The sequence below is a fragment of the Pelodiscus sinensis genome, chromosome 17 (assembly GCF_049634645.1).
Source record: "Pelodiscus sinensis isolate JC-2024 chromosome 17, ASM4963464v1, whole genome shotgun sequence".
Lineage (NCBI taxonomy): Eukaryota > Metazoa > Chordata > Testudines > Trionychidae > Pelodiscus > Pelodiscus sinensis.
Genome location: NC_134727.1, coordinates 12,941,349 through 12,947,348, shown reverse-complemented (window position 1 = coordinate 12,947,348; position 6,000 = coordinate 12,941,349).

The window sequence follows — 6,000 nt, the reverse complement described above, 5'->3', positions numbered from 1 at the left end:
CTCTGGAACTCCTCCAGGCTGCGGGTGTGCCTGCTGGCCCGGGTTCGGGTGGATGGTCCAGGCAGGTTGGTGTGTCCTGCACTCGCAGGTGATACAGATGTGGTGAAACAGGAGAAGTGGTCAGTTCTCCTTGGGGACACAGTGGGTGAAACCCAGCCCCCCTCTGCAAGGTGAGGATGGCAGGTCTCCGCACCATCATGTCCTGCTATCCCCGGGAGTGTGAGCTGGCCCAGGACTGCACTCCAGCCTCTTTGATGCCTCTAGAGTGGTGTGTGTGGGGGGGAGGGGAGATGTGCCCTGCCTCCGTGTAGAGGGGGCATCTGGAGGGAGGGCAGTGTGCAGTGTCTCTCCCCGGGGTAAGGTCCCTGGTCTCTCCCTCCCTGCCCACCTTACATAAGGGGACCGTGGTGTCACTCACATGTGGAGGCCTCCCTGGCCTCAGATGAGGTTGCTGACGGGCTCTCTGGGATGGCTCGGGGTTCCTAGGTGCACGGCAGGCTCCCTGCAGGCTCTTGGATGCCGTTATCCTCCTCCTCCTCTTCCCTTGTGTCAGGGGCAGGGCCCTCTGCCCCAGGGTCAATGATGTCCAGGGGGACATGGACTGTCTGACCCCCCAGAATGTGGTCCAGGGCCTCCCAACCAGGGGCTGACTCGGAGGCCTGCCCCTACTATGAGGCCCTGGACCGCATCCTGGGGGTGGGGGGTCAGACGGTCCATGCCCCCTGGACATCATCGACCCTGGGGCAGAGGGCCCTGCCCCGACACAAGGGAAGAGGAGGAGGAGGATAACGGCATCCAAGAGCCTGCAGGGAGCCTGCTGTGCACCTAGGAACCCCGAGCCATCCCAGGGCCTCATAGTAGGGGCAGGCCTCCGAGTCAGCCCCTGGTTGGGAGGCCCTGGTATAGGCCTGCCACAGTTCTTTAATTTTGCTGTGCACCTGCTCTTGGTTATGCATGTGGCCTCTGGTGGCCAGGCTCGCAGCCATGCGGCTGTAGACGGCTGCATTCCTGTGCCTAGTGCAGAGGTTGTGGGCATTGGAGGCCTCCCCCCAAATCTCAATGAGGCCCACGATCTCTGCACTTGACCAGGAAGGCGCCTGCCTTTTATGGCCCCTGGCAGGCTCCTGGGAAACGCCAGCCTGGTCCTGGGGAGCGGTGGAGGGCTGGGTGGCAGCAGGTGGCTGGCTCATGCTGTGCCAGGTGCATGGTCTGCTGGCTGCGTGCCGGCAGGCTGGCAACTGGCACAGGCACTGTGGCCAGAGTCTTTTCCAAAAGATCCCTTATCCCTCATTTTAAGAGGAATAAGGGATCTTTCAGAAAAGGCTTTATTTTCCGAACGATCCGCATCTAGACTGGTGCTTTTTTCCGGCAAAGCTCCGAGCTGGAAAAAAGCAGCAGCCATTTTTATGCTAATGAAGCGGGGGGGATTTAAATCCCCACTTCATTTGTAATTGTGATATGTCTAATTTGCATCCCTTTTACGGAAAAGGGATGCAGTCTAGAAACAGCCTATATGATTATTGACAGAGGTATAAGCATGTCATATGACTTGTTAAAGGGCAGGGAGTAATCCAGGTCGCCTAGGGTATGTCTACACTACAAAGTTAGTTCAAACTAACGGATGTTAGTTCGAACTAACTTTCATAGGCGCTACACTAGTGCTCCGTTAGTTCGAAATAATTTGAACTAACGGAGCGCTTAGTTCGAAATAGGTAAACCTCATTTTACGAGGATTAAGCCTAGTTCGAACTAGCTAGTTCGAATTAAGGGCTGTGTAGACCCTTAATTCAAACTAGTGGGAGGCTAATCCTTCCCAGGTTTCCCTGGTGGCCACTCTGGCCAACACCAGGGAAACTCTATTGCCCCTCTCCCGGCCCCGGAGCCCTTAAAGGGCCACGGGCTGGCTACACAGTTTGTGCCAATTGCAAGGCTGCCAGCACCCGTGCCAGCAGACCCTGCACCTGGCAAACCATGAGCCAGCCACCCGAGGACACCCAGCCCTCCACTGCTCCCCAGGACCAGCCTGGTGGCTCCCAGGAGCCTGCCCAGGGACGCAAGAGGCGGGCACCCGCTTGGTCAAGTGCGGAGATCGTGGACCTCATCGAGGTTTGGGGGGAAGCCTCCAATGTCCACGATCTCCGCACTAGCCACAGGAACGCGGCCGTCTACAGCCGCATGGCTGACAGCCTGGCCACCAAGGGCCACCAGCGCAGCCGGGAGCAGGTGCGCTGCAAGATTAAAGACCTGTGGCAGTCCTACTCCCGGGACTGCCTGCCAGGGGCCGACCCAGAGGCCTGCCCCCACTTCCACGCCCTGGACTGCTTCCTGGGGGCTCATGCCGTCCCTCCCCCCCGGGGCGTGATATACCCCGGAGCAGAGGGACTGCTCCAGGAGACGGAGGAGGAGGAGGAGGGCTCTGAGAGCCAGGAGCCTGCCGGCAGCCTGCCCAGGACCCGGGACCTCCGAAGCACCCCACAGAGCCGCTCGCCTGTGTCGTCCGAGGCCGGGGAGGCGTCCACCTGTGAGTACCATCGTGCTTCCCTTATGTGTATGGGAGGCAGGGGCGAGAGGGAGCCCTGGGACCGTACACCTGGGCCTTGCCCACCACGGAGCAGCAGCTGGGGATCCTGCAGGGACCCTGGCCTTGCAGAGGGGAGCTGGGTTTCACACACCTTGGCCCCTGGGGTAATTGACCGCTGGTCTTGTTGCACCACAGCTGCAGCACCTGGGCCTGCAGGACACAGCACACCGCCTGCAGCAGCTGCCCGTGCCCGGGCAAGCAGGAGAGCCAGGAATGAGGAGGAGTACCAGAGGCGGCACCTCCGGTTCCTGGATCACCAGCTCCGCACCCAGGACCACTGGGTCCAGGAGGACCTGAGGACTCGCCGGAGGAGTTTGGAGGCCCTGGAGGAGTAGGGCCATGCCCTGCGAGGCCACCTCCAAAGCCTGCTCGACCGCTTCCCATTTCCTCCTGCTCCTGCTCCCCCTGCTCTCCCTGCTCCCCCTCCTGCTCCCGCTCCTGCTTCCTCCATACCCCTCATCCCTCCTGCCCCCCCCTCCACAACCATTCCCCACTGACGCCCCCGGACCCGCAGTGTGGCGAGACGGGAGAGGCAGCCGGACTCCCACCCCTGAGCTTTCCTTTCCCTTCCTCCCTTCCCTCCCCTTCCAGCTCCCTCGTCCCAGGTTTCCCCCTCCCCTCTCCAACCCTCATTCCTCCCTTCCCCCACCCCAGTTATGTGAAATAAACATACGTTTTTGTTTGAAAAACAGGTGTCTTTATTTTACAGTAGGTAGGGAGGGGAAAGAGGAAGGGGGGTAGGGTGGAAGAAGGCCCCAGTGGGGCATGCAAGGGTGAGGTCAGTCCTCCTCCTCCAACTGGAAGCTTTCCCGCAGGGCTTCCCGGATGGCGGCGGTGCGGGGCTGACCGTAGTGTCCAGCCATGTGGTCAGCCTCAGCCATCCAGGCCGGCAGGAAAGTCTCCCCCTTTCGCTCACACAAATTGTGGAGCACACAACATGCTGCCACCACGGGAGGGATGTTGTGCTCGGCAAGGTCCAGATGGGTGAGGAGGCATCGAAAGCGGGCTTTCAGTCGCCCGAAGGCCCCCTCCACCACGATGCGGGCCCTGGTCAGCCTGGCATTGAAGGCCTGGCGGGAGGGATTGAGGTGCCCCGTGTAGGGCTTCATGAGTTAGGGCTGCAGTGGGTAGGCGGCATCCCCCACCAGGCACACGGGCATGTCCACGTCCCCGACCCTGATGTGGCGGTCGGGGAAGAAGGTCCCGTCCTGCAGCTGCTGGCACACGGAGGAGTTGCGGTACACCCGGGCGTCGTGTGCTTTGCCAGACCAGCCCACATTAATGTCCGTGAACTGGCCCTGGTGGTCACACACGTCCTGCAGGAGGATGGAGAAGTACCCCTTGCGGTTGACGTACCAGGACGCCTGGTGTTCTGGGGCACGGATGGGGATGTGCGTCCTGTCGATGGCCCACCCGCAGTTGGGGAAGCCGAGGGCGCCGAACCCCCGGATGACGGCGTCCGGGTCGGCGAGGCGGACCACCCTGCGGAGCAGCACCCGGTTGATGGCCTTGACCACCTGCGGAGAGAGAAACAGCAAAGCGCCAATCAGTGGGGCGACCGGGTGGCTGGGAGCTTTCGTGCCCTGGCAGTGCCCCACGCCCCACTCCCGGAAGCAACCCCCCTGGCGGCGTGTAGTACGGCCGGGACAAACCGACCCCTCCGGTGAGGGGTGCTTTCGCCTCCTCCCGCCCCCCCTTTGTCCCTGGGGCGGCCCATCCCCTCCTTGCAGTCCCCCTCCCCCCTGGCTCAGTGGCCGACGAGTGCCATACCTGCATGAGCACCGCTCCGACGGTGGATCTCCCCACGCCGAACTGGTTCCCGACGGATCGGTAGCTGTCCGGCGTGGAGAGCTTCCAGAGGGCGATGGCCACCCGCTTCTGGAGGGGGATGGTGGGTCTCATGCGAGTGTCCCTTCTTTGCAGGGCAGGAGCGAGCCACTCGCAGAGCTCCAGGAAGGTGTCCCTCCTCATACTGAAGTTCTGGGTCCACTGTTGGTCCTCCCAGCGCTCCAGGACGATGCGGTCCCACCAGTCGGTGCTGGTGTCCAGACGCCAGACGCGGCGGGGCACGCCGGTGCCGGGGCGCCGCCGCGGCTCCTTCACGGCCCCAGGGTGGCCAGGTGGAGAGGCAGGGGGCTGACGTGCACCAGGAGGTGCCAGGCAGCCTCGAGCCATTGGTGGCAGGCTTGCAGCAGCAAGTCCAGAAAGTGCACCAGAAGGTGCAGGGCGAGCTGTAGCTCCATGTTGCCACCTGCCGCGGCCCCCCCGAAGGGAAGCACCGACACAGACGGGCACAGAGACTGACGCTTTGCTGTCCCTCGGCGAGGTTGGCAAGCAAGCAGGAAAAGCTGAGAACCGGCTGTCCAGGGGCGTCCCTTTAAGCACGAGCCTCAGATAGCCTCAGACAGCAGCCACACAACGCAACTACTGACCTGGTGCCCTGCCAGAACCAGTTTCAGCTGCCCTTAAATGTCCCCCTGCGTCCAATCAGTGTGGACGCGCTAGTTCGAATTAGCAAAACGCTAATTCGAACTGGTTTTTAGTTCTAGACGCGTTAGTTCGAATTAGCTTAGTTCGAATTAACTAATTAGTTCGAATTAGCGCTGTAGTATAGACGTACCCCTAGATACCTGGTCCTTTGCTCCTTCCAACAAACTTAGTGCCATGGATCTCATTGAGCAGTTTTTCTTTTGGGGGCACTGAGTTGTTCAAAGAAGAGTGAGGAAATGAAAGCATTTTAAGTTAAATATATCTTCATCCCAATTATATCTACCAAAGAACAGAAGCAGGGCTATAGAGAGGGCACTTCACTCTTTTGCAAACTTAATTAATTCATGAACACATGAAATTACATCACATTTCAGGATTTAGAGCCTCCACTGAATCAGTAACTGATAGATATAGATCTTTAGCTGATGTCAAACCATGGTGGCTCCATTTGACTCTGGGTGAGTCTTCAGAGAATTCTGCAGCAAAGACAAGAAAACAGTGATATTTTGTCCATTTTTCTGTTTTCTAATATCTCAGTTTTCCAGTAAGCATTTTTTAAGAAGGATGCATGATTTTTCATTTCCCTGCTTCCCAATTATGCAGAGAACATTTCTATAAACTAGAAATATAGTAACATTTCCAAGCTGTCTTATTCTTTATCAGATTCTACTTTTTCAACCAATGCATCGAGATTAATACACTAGAGAACACTGAGAAGATAATCTTCTGCCATCAGCTGGAATCATAGATGGGAGGTGCCTCTGAGAACACAAGATAAAAAGCATATCTTTTTCTTCTTATTAATAATTCATAAGCTCTTTACTGGTATCTTACAGGAATGTCTGGTTCAGAGAAGAATGCCCAGCATTAAATAACCTTATTCTTCATGACAATGGATTCTGAGTGGAACATTCAATGCTTTTTTGTAG